The 15,819-nt window shown below is 38.5% G+C and overlaps 2 pseudogenes; both read right to left on the minus strand.

Annotated features, from left to right (window-relative positions):
- Positions 1 to 2,848: 2,848 nt before the first annotated feature.
- LOC147829441 (olfactory receptor 2T33-like) lies at positions 2,849 to 13,232 on the minus strand (annotated as a pseudogene).
- A 1,323-nt stretch (positions 13,233 to 14,555) lies between these two features.
- On the minus strand, positions 14,556 to 15,529 carry LOC106008183 (olfactory receptor 2T11-like; annotated as a pseudogene).
- Positions 15,530 to 15,819: the final 290 nt, after the last annotated feature.

A 15,819-nucleotide genomic window follows, 5' to 3' on the forward strand; every position in this document is an offset into this window, starting at 1 on the left:
ATTTTCCCTGAAGAGAGCAAATGGAGCTGTAACAATGTTGTCAAAAGCTAAAGATATAATACCATATAAAAGAAATTTATTTTTTATTTTTAAAATTTTTTTTTGTTTTTAAATTTTTTTTGGTACTGGGGATCGAACTTGAAACCTTGCGCTTCCCAGGTAGGGAGCGGAACCACTGAGCTAAATCCCCAGCCCTAAGAAATTTATTTTTTGAAAACTATCTCCAGGTAGAAGGCACAGGGTTTGGGATAGCATGAAACTATGCTTGAAAACACTGGGCATTGATTTTGGAAATAGTCACTACTCTGCTTATACACTGTTTCTTAAAAAGCAACAACAACACCCCACTTATGAATTGAATTAGGTGGGTGAAGGAAATGTCTGACATGTCACTATATAAGAACAGCCAGTGATACAGTTTTGCCATGTCACTGGTTCAGCAAGAACCCTAAACAAAACATGGAACTGACATATCATTAATGAAAGTTTTCCTAAATCCTGTCTGCCAGAGGGTGCCAAAATGTACTATTTCTCCCATAGGGTCATAAAAATGCAAAACAATGTAATGGCCCCGCTATGGTTGGATTTATTTCATATCTGCCATAAGAAAATCAGTGTACTTTGGTTTCTGGCATCCAATAAACTTCACCAAAAAGTCTCTAATAATTTTGTAAAGCTAAGTGAAAGTTAAGAGAAATAGAATGAGTCAAACACCCCAGGCAAGGCTTTTATTAAGGGACAGAGCTGCCGGGCTGTCACAAACAATGGGGAGAACAGCAACCAGGGGCTGGCTGGGTGAGGTTTATAAGGGCTGGAGGAGTGTGGTGGAGGCAGATGATTGGCTACGACTGGGGGTGAGGCCAGAAAAAGCAGATCTTTTATCTCTCTGGAGTGACTCATTTCCTGTAGGCAGGGGCCATTTTAGAATGCAGGGTTGTCGGGGCCTTTTATCTAGCAGAGAACTCTATCAAAAGCTAAGTGAAATTATGTAAAACTAAGTGGAGTGACTCCTTTTTAACCCATACAGCTTAAACATGTTTTACTTTTGAAAACCATATATTTCTTGGTTAGGCTCTTTTTGTACACTCTGTTGATTTTCAAATAGCCGCCTTCATGCTCCCTAATTCTTCCCCTTGATCAATTATGTATTTGAAGCTCCTCCATGCAGCTTTCATTTCCTACGTTGCATTTTTCTGGTGAAGAATTTTTGTTTTGGTTTATTTTTCTTATTTCAATCCCTGTATTAAGTGGATCTGATAAATTTCTGCATTGTTTTTCTATTTTCCTGAAGTTTCTGGAATTCCCTTCAGACAATTTATTTGTCTAACAGAACACAGCTGTCACTTTGTGATCAGTCTTAGTGCCTTATTTTTTAATTCCATTATATAATTTCCTGAATATTCTTGATGCTGTATACAAACATAATAAATAATTATGCATTCATTCTGTTCTTTACAAACTGTCTGTGTGCTTGATTTTCCTTAGTCAGCCATCCAGAGACTTTGAATACACTGCTGCTTGTGTCATCTCCACTCTGGCTTCTGCAATCCCTTTGGCACTAGAATGCCCTAAGACAAAATTTCCTGGGGTGACTTTGGCTTTTATGTTGGCTGAAATCTCAGCCTGGATGCACCTGAGGGAAACCCAAAGAGTGTGCCCAGGCTATACAGGACCCAAGCTCAATTCATGTCCTGCTGACCCAGACAGGGATGTCTCCACATTCCCTGTATGAGCAGGGTGGTTTCCTTACTGAAGTGGGAAGACAAAGAGATTGCAGCAAGGGTGGCAAGTCAGGACTGGACACATGGATGTCCAAGTGGCTCCAGGGGGCTGCTGAGCCTGACTCCGTGGTTCAGGTACACATGCATCTCCTAGCCAAAGGGGCTGCAGCCACACACTTTGGTGAGTAACCGCAGGACTGGTTCTACCCCTGAACCCAGCAGCACACCTTCTTGTTCTGTTGCTCACTGTCAGTCTGCATGCTCAAAACCACACTCCAAGGACTTGGGCACCACAGTTTCATAATCTCCTAGCAAACTCCTGAGGAAACAAAGACAGATTTTGTCAACGCAAGAGGACAAATGTTTTGATGTGTAGAGATAAGAGTAGGTAACTGTTTTCCTCTATCTTACTGATATCCACTGTCAGTGTCTCAAATTGCAACAAAAGAGCAATGACCTTGTTTATCTTTATTTGAGTTGGTATATGTTTTAGAAGTTCATACAATGTAATATAGGAAGCAACATTAAAAAAATCACATGACATAAATAATATATGCCATGTTAGTGAAAAAGTTCTGAGGTCACATATTAACATTTTCCTCATTTGTAACATTGAGAACAATACTTTCTTCATGCTCTTTTAAAAAATTTATATATATATATATTTTGGCAAAATGTTTATTAGTACAGTTTACATATACGTAATGATAACACTCATCTTAGGGAATTTGCACCTGTATATGATAAATCTTGCCCTTCTTTTTTCCAATTCCTTCCTCTCAAGACCCCCTCCCCTCCCTATATAGAAAAACTTTGTTTCCATTTTTTCTCCTATTTTTACTTTTTTTTCCTTGTCACTTCCATCCTCTCTCCCTCCCTTTCGAGGTTCCTTTTTCTTCATGTCCCCTCCAGCATTTGTTATTATTTGATTTCCTGATAATAGCCATTATTTCTGGAATGAAGTGGAATCTCAAGAGTTGTTTTAATTTCCATCTCTCAAATGATAAGTGATGTTGAACACTTTTTCATATACATATCATGCCTTTATTTTTAACCTAGAAAGGTGATGACATTAATAACATTTAAAATTTCATGTTTTTATGATATGTAAAACAGCCTAACTAGAATCATAATAAATAATACATTCTCAAAAAGTGTTGTATCTAAAAAGCAATTGCTCACTTAATTCTTAAATACTTCTTAGGAAACATATAAACTTAACTTTTTAATATAATACTAAAGTAGGAAAGTTACAATATCTTTAAAAAGTTAAAAAGAATTTAGTTTCATAGTGAGAAGTGGAATTAAGTTTGCTGGTGTTTTAGGGTGACTTATTCTCCCAACCACCTTTTCAGGGATCCCTTGACTTTGTTGTTCCTCAGAGCGTAGATCATGGGGTTCAGCATAGGATGATGATGGTGTAGAAGGCTGACACCATCTTAACATGGTCAGCTGACCTGTAGGATTTGGGTTTCATGTAGATGAAGACTGCAGGGCCATAAAAGAGTCCCACCATGGCCAAATGGGAGGAGGAGGTGGCAAAGGCCTTCTGTGGAGTGAATGTGCAGGACAACAATGAGGATGAGGCTGTAGGGCATCAGGACGAGGGTCAAGAGAGTCAGTAGCATCAGGATGCAACAGATGTACATGACATTTTGAAAGACTGAGGTGTTGCTGCAGGCCAAGCACATCAGTGTAGGGGCCTCACAGAAGAAATGATCAGTGTCTCGGGCACTGCAATAGGTGAAGTTCAGGGTACAGCAGCTTGCATAAGCCCATCAGCTGCCCCCAGGAACCAAGAGCCCATGGTCATTTGTAAGCACAACTGCCAGCTCTTGAAGGTAGGGTATCTCCGAAGGGAGCAGACAGCCACATAGCAGTCATAGGACATGGCTGCCAAGAGGAAACTCTCCCCATGACCAGAGTGAGGGAGTCAAAGATCTGCAGCCCACAGCCATCTGGGGAGATGGATGTCTTCCCAGCAAGAAAGCCATCAGCCATCTTGGGAACAGTGGTGGAGACCAGCATGAAGTCCATGAGGGAGAGCTGGCTCAGTAGGAAGTACATGGATGTGTTCAGCCGGGAGTCCTAGTAAATCAGGAGAGCCAAGAGGGCACTGCCCAAGAGGGAAGCAATGGCTACAACCAGCACCAATGCGAAGAGAAGGAGGTGGAGTCTCATGTGCCTAAAGAGTCACAGGAGAATGAAGTCTGTTGTGCTGTTGCTCTTCTCAATGGTTCCTACTGGTTGGATTCTGCAAACGGAAAAGCAGAGAACAAGGTGGATTGTATCATCTAAAAGTCTTATTTCACAATTTGTTTATAGTTACTGGATATGTAATTGAAGGTATTATTCGAAATCCTTCCTCCTATCCAAGCTAAAGCATACTCCACACGGGAATATATTGGGAGAAAATTATGGATAAAAATATTTTTTAAACTTTTAGTTTTACCAAATAATAGACCTAATTTTATTTCTTTTTAAAATTACCCATTTTACCAGTATTGTGTTTTTGTTACATATGTCAGAACCAAAAACAATTGGAAAGAAATACTGAATTAGAATTTTGTGATTTAGATTTGTATGTATCACAGATGATTTTTTTTAACTTTATGAAATGTTAATATTTTCAAAATAATTTCCTCTTAAAAATGAACATGAGTTAAATTTATTTCACTGTGTTTTCCATAAAATGAAAAACTGCATACAAGGACAAATGAAAGGAATTTCTTTCTTCCATCGATAATAAGAGTATCCCAAATAATGAATTGAAGTTTCTTTATTTTTTCTCTCATTAAATATTTATTTCCCTGATTTTCAAAAGGTAATCCTGATTTTATAAATGCAAACATCTTTGTTCATTTCCTCCTCTACTAAAACTTTCATCATTGGCTCATCCACTCCCCTTAAATAAAATAGAAAGTTCTTTCCTAAATTGGACTTGGTGTTATAGAGACATCTAGCATGTTACCCTGACTCTACTGCATTGGTTACTTACAGAAGCAAATGAATGTGAAAGAGATGCAGGAAAAGACTTTGATGCTGATAAATGCTGCACTGACCAGCAGGAGCTCCAGGGAGAAAGGAGGTTAAAAGATGAAAATAACATCAAAGTTTTCATCTCTGTGGAGCATCATCATTACTCACAAGCAATGAAATATACTTGAACAGAAAAACAAAATTTCAGATATTATAATTGCTACTTGACTTATTGTTTATTAAGTGAAAATTAATAAAATAGCCAAATACAAAACAATATAAAAAATCAGTAAATTTTCTATATACCAATAACAAATTAAAGGAAGATCCCATCAAAACAATCACATTCACAATAAACATTAAAAATTTACCAAGAAATAAATTTACTTGAAAAAGTGAAAGATGTCTACAATAAAAATTACAAAACACCACAGAAAGAAATTGAAGACAAAACAAAAAAAGGAATGATTCTCCATGTTCTGGGATTGGAGGAGTTAATATTGTTAAACTGTCCATCTTATTCAACGGGATCTACAGATTCAAAGTGAACTATAGATCCCTATCAAAGTTCAAATGTTATTCTTCACAATTTTAGGAAAACAGCAATCTTAAAATTTATAGAGAAGCACAAAAGAGTCTGAATACCCAGAGCAAAATGAGCAAAAGAACAAAGCTGGAGGCATCATGATATCTCATTTTAATATTTTTGAAAAATTAATTTTCCTAGAAGACACAGTCAAGTTGATTAAGTGTACCAAAAGGACTACAGCTTTATATGAAAAGTTGAATATGGTTGAAATATGTTATGCATAAAATATAAGAGGTGATTTTTTTTAGTCCTTATCATTTTTTGTTTTGTACACTAATAACAAATATGTAAACTCATGAAGACCAAAAGGGCATACAGCTGTCAGGACCAAATTCCTCTCTTCTCCTAGAAGAAAAATGCACAAAGGAAGGCAGTGCTTCGGTTCATAGGCAGGGCAGAAGACTTCTTTTGGGAAGGACAGTTCAGACTGATTTAATTTAGTGCTTTAACCACATCAAGATCTTGAGGTCTTTCCATAGAACATGCCTGGCCCTTTAATCCTCAAATCACAGAAGTAGTTCTGATTCCTTCTAATCTGAAAGGTGACTCTGTGAGTCCTCTGCTGCTACACAGATTAGGAGGCAGCAGAGCCCACTTCCTGCAGAGCTCTCTGTTTCATGTCAGGGCCCTGCAGAAGGGCAGTGCCAGTGGCAAAGTGCATGGCTGTGTTAACCACATGAGCAGTCAAGGTGGGGAGACACAGCAATGCATCTTATCCAAGCACTGCTGCAACAGCAGATTTTAGTCAGTGGGGCAGATTTTAGTCAGCGATCAGCCAAACACCAGAAATTTTATCAGCTCACATCTGTGCCACTCTACTCCAGCACTGCCTTCTGCTTGGTAGCTGCAGCATCTTTTTCTGTGTCTTATTTAAAGTATGTCCTGTGTGGATGCTATGGGCTCCTGAGCCCTGGACTGTAGGCTGCACTGCCCCTATTATCATGGTGAATCACTACCATACCCACTTGTCCAGACAGAATGCCTTAACTGAAGAACAGTGGCCCTGGGATGTGAGATCCTGGGGTAGAAGCATTTCTCTGCAGTCAGCTATTCCAAATTAGAGTAATTACAGGAAGTGCACTACTGTTGATACATGCACAGGTTTAGTAAGTATAAGTAACATTATTTCCTACATGCAAAGTTTGGTATGAATTTTTGTACTTGCTAAAAATTGAAAACTATATCACAGGTAGAAAATAGTCATTGTTATCATTTTTCTATCTGTGAGATGTGGAGCAAATTACTTAACCTTGTTGGTATTTTTTACTTACATGTATTAAATTGTAAATATATTAATCAATGAACTAAATGACCTTTTACATATGAAAGGGTTTAAAAATTCATCAAGTCATGTTACATATTTGAACATTTTTTTAAAAATTTTATTTTATTGGTACATTTTAGGTAAACAATATACTGACATTCATCACTGGAAATTTGCAACCTTACATAATATCTCTTGGTTCTTATTTTTCCCCCTTTCTCTGCCCACTCTTCAACCTCTCCATCCCTCCCTATTTCCAAAGACTTTTTTTCCATATTTTCATTTTCTCATATTAATTCCATTCCCTTCTTTACTTTCCCCTACCCCTCACACTTCCCCTTCACCTTTGCTCCTTTTCTTCCTATTTCACATTATCTATTATACCTTTTAGTCTTTATTTACACTTTCAGTTTCTCACACTAGAGAAACTATTCAGTATTTATACTTGTGTATTATATTTATTTTACTTAAGAGTATCACTTCAATGTGCATCCATTTAGCTATAAATGTCTCTAATTTATAATTTATTATGGCTGAGTAGTACTCCATTTTATTTTTTTAAAAAACCCACATTTTCCTTATGCCGTCTTCAATTCATGGATAATTTGGCTGCTTCAAAGTTTTAGCTAATACAAATTGTGCTGCTATGAAAATGGAAGCACATATATCACTGTAGTATGATTCTTTTAATTCTTTGGGGAAGGTACCCAGCAGGGGAATAGCTGGGTCAAATAGGACTTCCAGTACTAGTTCTTTGAGGTATCTCCATACTGATTTCCACAGTGGTTGCACCAGTCTACACTCCCACCACCAGTGTAACAGGGTTCATCTTTCCCCATGCCCAACCAGCATTTGTTATCCATTGATTTCAAAATTGCAGCCATTCTTTCTGGAGTAGGGTGGAATCTCAGCATTGTTTTCATTTGCATCTCTCCAATGAACAGTGATTGTGAACATTTTTTCGTATGTTTATTTGCCATTTCTAATTCTTTGTCTGAGAAATGTCTGCTCATTTCAGATGCCCGTTTTTGGATTGGGTCTTTAAATTCGGGTGGTCTTATTTTTTTAAGTTCTTTATAGATTCTTGATAGTAGACGTTTGTCTGGGGAATAGCAGGTGAATATTGTTTCCCACATTGTGGGTTGTCTCTTCACACTGCTGGTGGTTTCTCTTGCTGTTGAGAAACTTTTTAATAAAAAGAGATCCCACTTGTTGAATGTTTGTGCTAGTTCATGGGCAACTGAGGTTTTATTCATAAAATCTTTTCCTACTCCAATGTCTTCAAGAGTTTTACCTAACCACTGTTCCAGCTGGTTCAGCATTTCTATGTTAATATTTAGAGCTTTAATCCATTTTGATTTTAGTTGAGTGCATGTTGAGAGATATAGGTTAAGTTTTAATCTTTGGCAAGTTGAAACCCAATTTTTCCAGCACCATTTATTAAAGAGGTTATCTTTCCTCCAGTGAGGGTGTTTGGCTCCTTTGTTGAGCATGAGTTGTCTGTGTGTGTCTGGAGTTGTTTCTGCATCTTCCAATCTGTTTCACCAGTCCTCCAGTCTGTTTCTTTGACAGTACCATGCTGCTTTTATCACAGTAGCTTTGTAGTATAGTTTCAAGTTGGGGGATGTGATACTCCCTGCCATGTCTTTGTTACCTAGAATTGCTTTTGCTATTCTGGGTCTCTTCTTGTTCCAAATGAATTTTTGGATTTTCTCAAGGTGGGTGAAGTATGCTGCTGGGATTTCAATTGGGATTGCATTAATTCTATGTAGCAATTTTGGAAGTATGGCCATTTTCACTATGTTGATCTTTCCTACCAAAGAGCAGGGGATATCTTTCCATTTTCTGATATCATCTTCAATCTCTCTTTTCAGAGTGCTATAGTTTTCAGAGAAGAGGTCTTTGATTTTAGGCAGAACAATCAGGCAAGAGAATGAAACAAAAGAAATAGTAATACAAAACTAAAAAAGTCAAATTTGCTGTAGAAACCCCCCCCCAAAACTTTTAGATCTGATAAACAAATTCAACAAATGCTCAGGATACATCAATAAACAAAAAAATCATACACCAATTCTATACACCTATAATGAAACCCTGAGAAAGAAATCAAGAAAACAATTCCATTCACAATAACTTCAAAAGTAATTATATGCATTCGAACCAACTTAATCAAGGAAGGGGAAAGTCTTCTGTAATGAAAATTACAGAACTCTGAAAAAAGTTGAAGGGGATTTCAGAAAGAAGAAATTTCTTGTTCATGGATTAGAACTAATACTGTTAAAATGGCTCAGTTACTAAAAGTGATCTATGGATTCAATGCAGTCTCTATTAAAGTACCAAGAAATTTCTTCACAGAGGTAGAAAAAATTCCCAAATTCTTATGAAGTAGAAAATACCCAGAATAGCCAAAGAAATTCTGAGCAAAAAGAGCAATGCTGGAGACATCACAATACTGGATTTCAAGTTCTACTGCAAAGAAATAGCAAAAATCTCCAAAATGAAACCAGGACAAAAACAAAAATGTAGACCAAATGGACTAGAGCACAAGACAAACAACCCCGTGGATCTTTACCATCTGAATGTTGACAAAAGAGCCCAAAACACACTAGAACAAAACAGCCTCTTTAAAAAATGATGTTGGGAAAACTTGATTGCCAGATGCAGAAAATGGAAGCTAGGTCTTTGTCTCTCATCCTGTACCAAAATCAAATCAAAGTGGATTAAAGACCAGATATAAAACCAGAAACTTTGAAATCCTGGAAGATAACAGGGGAAACACTTGAAGCCATAGGCACAGGCAAAGACTTCCAAATGAGAACCTCAGTAGCACAGAAAATATTGAGAATCAACAAATAGGGTTACATAAATTCAAAAGCTACTGGACTGCAAAAGGAACAGCCAACAGTGTGGAAGAATAAACTACAGAATGGGAGAAAATATTTGCTGCGTATTCTTCTAAAAGAAGACAAATATCTAGAATATGTAAAATACTAAAAAGTTCTTAAAAAATGACCCCATCAAAATATGGGCAAATGGACTGACTAAATACTTCTCATCCGAGGAACCAAAATGGTCCATAAATATATAAACACATCTTTAGGTACTAGGGAAGGGCTCACCTTACGCCAGTCCAAATGGCTACCATCAAGAATATAGAAAATGATGAGCTCCGGCTTGCATGTGGGGAAAAGAGAATCCTCCTACATTGTTGTGGGGAAGGTAAAGAAGTGCGATCACTGTGGAAGTCAATGTCAATATTCCTTAAAAATTAAAACCAAAATTACCTGATGATCCAGCTATAACTCTCCTAGTATTCTCCTGAAAGAATTTAAGAACGCATATATATGTGCATATCTTTGTTTACAGTGGCACAATTCTCAATAGCTAAGGTGTGGAAATGGACTAGATGCCCATCAACATATGAATAAAGAAAATATGATTGGTATATATGAATATTATCTAATCATAAAGAAAAATGACATCATGTCATTTGCAGGAAAATGGATCAAATTTGAGACCACGATCTTAGACAAAATAAACCAACTCAGAAAGTTACATATCAAAATTTCTCTTATATGAAAAATAGATAAACAAAAACTTCCAAATAAAATAAAAGAGAGATATCAGAGAGTGAGAAGGTAGATTTTGGGAGATTGAAAAAAGGATCTGTAGTGGATTGACTAATGGTCAACTTGTAATGCCCAGCTGAACTGAATCAGTGTCGTGTGGGTGTGGATGATCCATCTGAGGATTGCTGCCAATAGCCAAAAAAAGATCAAGAGGGGAAGATCTTGCCCTGTTGATTTTCTAGGAGAAGCTAGCTGTGGATGGTTTTCCTGCTACAAACCAGGCTGTTCTTGTTGGAAGAGATGCTCAGGGTCTCACTGTTGCTGGGAATGACTGTTGTTTTCATCATAGGAGCTCTGATCTTCACCATGAACAACACTTTCTGGCTCCAATGTGGATCCCTCTGCTTGGTGGTACAAATCCTTCATCTCACTGGTGTAGGTATTCTGGATTCCACCAGTGGCCTTTGGGCCTTCCCAGTGCAGATCCTCAATATGGACAAGCATGAGACATTGCTGTGGGCTCTAGGCCACTGGCTGGACTCATGGAAGATATTCCCTTGGATTCTAAGCCTTTAGCTGGACTTGTGTGGAATATTGCTGGGATTCAGGCCCTTAGCTGGATTCTTTCAGCCCCTAGTGTGTGGTTAATCTCTTGCACTCCTTTGCATTTGACTTTTCGGGTAATTAGCATAAGATAATCTTCTAAATTATGTGCCCTGTAGTAAATGTATTAGCTTAACAAGACCCTCACTACAACAGGATCAGAATGAGTGGGTAGAAAATGGAGCAGAGTAATGGAATTTAAAATAATAACGATATGATACATAAAGAACCTCACCCTTCTATATTAGTAATAATATTAATATATACATATATGAATAATATGAAAGAGTTGCAAGCAAAGATTCTCAGGCAAATGATTCCCATTTTTGTAACTCTTTGCATAACTTTTTTCTTCAAGTTTAAAAAAATGGAGGGAAATTGACAAAGACATATTTAAATATTAAGTAATTTTATATATATATATATTTAATAGTACATATTTAAAGCTCTACACTCTGATTACATTGACATTTTTAAACAATTAAGTGAATGAAATAATCATACAGAAAGTTGTCATATGAGCTAGGATTTTTCCAAGTATTTGTGGAGCAGTTGCAGAGTGGATAGAGCAGGTACAGTTGCACTCAGGTGATTGGACACCCAAGCCTAGGTCTTCAATATGGAGCATACCCAGAATGCACTGGGTGTGGTGGTGCTTCTGATGATGGTGTCGATCATGGTGAACAACATTACCTAACCAAGATCAAGGACAGAGCTCCATGTATATCAACATATTCACTGCTCATGAAAGAGACTGAAGCCCAGGCTTGAGTGATGCCCACGGCTGAGAGCAGCAGAGCTGGTTTGAGACTCAGATCAGCCGTGCTCTCACACACAGAAGGCAGCTCCCTATTAGAGCTGTTGATGCCAACAGACACCTGTGAGAATGGAAAAAGCATCATGGCAAAAGAACAGGGACAGGGAGGTCACCTTCAGCTGTTCAAAGGCACCTGTTCAAATATTCCACAGTCATGAGTGTGTGTGTGTGTGTGTGTGTGTCTTTAACTCTGCAAATGATGCACACTGTTTTAAAGAACAAACCAGGAGCACTGTTCAAAGACAGTCACAGGAGCCACAGGCAGAAGGATGACGTCAGTGTGTCCTATAGCATCACCTTTTGGGGACATCGAGAAGGAGTCTGCAAATACCCACCTTGTGATTGTGTTCATTGTGGAGACAGATCATGAAGTCAAGGCAAAAAGAGTAAATTCAAAAGTCTCAGACACAATTACAAATGTTCATGGCTGCAGTGCCTGAGATATAAGCTAAGAACCCAGAGAATCCTCGGTCTGTGTAGAGAACATACATAAGAACACCAGGGGGCCACATGGCAAAGGCAGAGGCCCTTGCCTCAAGGAACAACAGCTATAGACTCAGAGCACCTGTGCTAAGAAGCCACTTCCATTCTTGACATCGGATTAACTCTTAGCAAGACATAAATGGTGGCACTGAGAGGTTGAGTATCATGCTCACAGGAGCACTGCCTGAAAGGAAAAGTCCAAGATTCAAACTCACATGGGTTTCCTTCCAAGCAAAGGGCTTTAATGCCATTAAATTGCCTCTGAATGTGGAGGATGGGGTAAAAATAATCAAATACAAATTAAATATTAATTTTAGACTATGCATTCTAAACACTGAATATTGAGGTATCATGTACAAAGATAGGAGATGTTGTATTTTCATAAAATCTACTAAAACATACAGGAGATTTACTGAACACAAGAAAAATGCTTAGGGCAGTGAACTTTTTCCATACTAAATGGAAACCCAACAACCTGAAAGCCATTCCAAAGCCCAGACTACAAAGGGAGTATTTTAGGGATAGGTCTTAAACTTATCATTTGGAAGTGAAAGATTGTCACTTTATGTTGCCAAATCAATCTGTGTTAAATAAGAAGCCACACTCAGGCAGGAATGTTGGTTGTATAGTTTTTAATTGCCCCCCAAAGACCAATTCATAGAAACATAGAGCTGTTGAATGTCTATTGCATGCTGCAATTATAGGCATTCAAAAATCATGACTATGAGATGTTTTCCTCACAGAAGTAATGGTAATTCTGTAGTAGTAATGATAAAAGTTGCTGTTCCCACTATCTTGTGTTGGTTGTTACTGTATGTAAGTACAGTTAAAATGATGAGTGCTTGCTCTTTGCTAGCCATTCTGTAGAGTCCATCTCATGGGCAACCTGAGGCCATGCTTACATGGGATTCATTAACCTACTCCCAATTGAGCAGAAGGTCAGAGCCTTGCTTATGCTCAATTTCTCCACTACCTTTAAAAATTAAACCACCTAAAGCTTTCTTCTCTACTCATCTTGTCAGCTTCTAATCCTTTTTTGTACCTTCAAAACACTCCAAGACTATCTCCACTGAAATTGCTCTATTAGTATCTCAAGTGATTTTCCATTTGTAAATAGAAACATTACATCTCTTTTCTCATATTAATCCAAAACAAATTGCACTTGTTGCAGTTGATTGTACCCCCCATTCATACCTACCTTCTTCATTTGTGCCTCTGAGCATATTTCTTACCTCATCAAACCTTATCTCTTACTCTATTTCTCATTTGACCCCAATTGCTTCAAGTCTGAGTCTGAAACATCTTCCTATAAGGAAGTGATCTCAGCTAACTTTGGAAGTTCACCTGAATCAACTAACCTTATGATGTTAGAGAATCTTTAGACCCTGAAAGCTACCAAATGCATTCCTTGAGTTTAGAACTCTAATCTGGACTCTACTTGACTTGATATATGACTATACATTGAATAGGACTGTAAAAATTACCTTGACAACAACTGAATACTTAAAAAGCAATTTATCTTACCTAGAACTGTAGAAGTTTTCAAAACTTCAAGAAATAAAACTCCATTTTCCATTCACTTAAACCAAAAATCCATGGTTTCCCTTCTTTCCACATTTATTCCGAACATATAAAAAATGCATGAGCTAATCTTCTTTGGTCTCCACCCCACCACAGATACTGTTATTTCTCTTCTTTGAAGCTTCCAGTATTATCTTCCTGCATCCATATGTGTTCCCTGTTCTTTTCTCTGCCCCAAGACATAGGGAGCCTTTAAAAAATGTTCATCTTATCAAGTCCACTTCTATGAAAAGATGATCTTCTCACCACACTCAGAACTGAAACCAATGTGCATCCATATGCTCTTGCAGAGTCACACAGACCTGAGGAACTTGAAATTTCTGGCTTGGGTACATAGCATTTTTCTCTCAGACCCGCATAGAAGGGCACGGCAGTGTCCTCTGATGTTAATGTTCAAGTCTATTCCCCTTGAGCATCTGTGCCATGCTTGATGCTCATTCATACTTGGTTCCATTCAATTCATGCACTGCTTCTTGTGGCTGAGTATTCAGCAGCTGCTGTATCCATCCCAGAAGATTCCAAAATGATCAGAGTGTGTACAGTTCATTGGCATTAGTTCCTAATGAAAACCATGACTAAATTGTGTGATTTCTCTTTTTCCTCTTTTCCTATGTTTGTATGAAATAACCAGAGAATATTTGGCACCCAAATATTTAGTTTTTTGTTTTGTTAAAGCAAGAGTAAATTTTGAGGGAGACCTGAGTCATGGTGGAAGGGTTGCTGTGAACAGCTATTTTTGGGTTTCCCTTAGAAACAAGAACCAAGAGCTGATGAATACTTTCATTTAGTAATAAATTGTTTTTGGTAATTTCCCCACAGTCTCTATGCAATGAGTGAAACATTCTCCCACCTTTAAGAGCAAGAATACAAATAAAATGAATCCCCTTCATGTTCAATAGAAATTCCACTCTGATAGCTGACCAAATGGTCTCAGGTAGATCTTCTCATGTCATTGCATCTCTGGCTGTTGCCTGGTTCCTACTTTCTGAGCTGAAGAGCAACATGTGAATATCCTCCTAGATGCCCCCATGACATCCTCATTTTTGAGGCTATAGATGAGTGGGTTAAGCAAGGGAGTGACAATGGTATAGAAGGTGGACACCACCTTGTCCTGCTCAGGCATGTGGAATGACTGGGGCAGCACATATATGTAGAATGCAGCCCTATAGAAAATGCTGACAGTAGTCAGGTGGAATGGACAAGTGGTGAAGGCCTTCTTGCATCCCTTTATGGAGCACATGTGGTAGACAGTTGACAAGATGAGAGAGTAGGAGGTGGAAATGATGGAGATGAGAATGAGCAGCATGAGCACACAGCAGATGTACACCATGGTCTCATAAAACGATCTGTCTGAGCAGGCCAGCTTGAACACCACAAGGATCTCACAGAAGAAGTGGTTGATGCTGCAGGAGCCAGAGTAGGGGATGTTTGTGGTGATGGGTGTGAACAGAAAGCCATCCAGAGAATCCTCAAACCAGGCCCCAGCAGCCAGCAGAAGGCAAACCTTGCACTTCATCAGAACTGGGTACCTAAGAGAGCTGCAGAGACAGTGATGTAGTGGTCATAGGCCATGAGCTCCAACAGGAAGAACTCTGAACCGATCATAGTCAACTAGAGGAAGATCTAGATGCCACAGGCCACAAAGGAGATGATCTTCTCCATGGAAACCATGTCCACCAGGAGCTTTGGGACCATGGTGCAAATGAAAAGCATGTCCATGTTGGAGAGCTGGCTGAGCCAGAAGTACATGGAGGTGTGGAGTTGAGGGTCCGCCTGAATCAGGAATACCATGACCAAGTTTGCTATTACAGCCACCTCAAAGATAGCAAAGATGACTGTGAATACAATCCCTATAGCCTCCCTGTTCACCAGAAGCCCCAGCAGTGGAAAGTCAGAGGAGGAAGTTGTGTTTCTCACTGACATTGCTGCCTATGCAGCAGCAGGGAGCAGGGGCACACAAAGACCAGGAAGGAAAGTGAGACCAGGTACATTCAACAAGGGGACAATTTTGTAATGGAGGACACTGCACAGGGTGATGGTTGGGATGAAATTTTCCAGGGTAGAACACTAGAGAAAAACAAAAGGAAATGTGCCATACAGCAGTAATGGCAGCTATGTCCCTTGATGGAAATCATCAATTATTATGTCTGTGTTCTCTCCTCTAGGCATAGTTTGTATAGTTTACAGTGACTGCATGATACAAGCAGTGCATG

This window comes from Heterocephalus glaber, unplaced genomic scaffold, assembly GCF_053883595.1.
Source record: "Heterocephalus glaber isolate CG9 unplaced genomic scaffold, H.glaber_assembly_v1.0 deba00000621, whole genome shotgun sequence".
NCBI lineage: Eukaryota > Metazoa > Chordata > Mammalia > Rodentia > Bathyergidae > Heterocephalus > Heterocephalus glaber.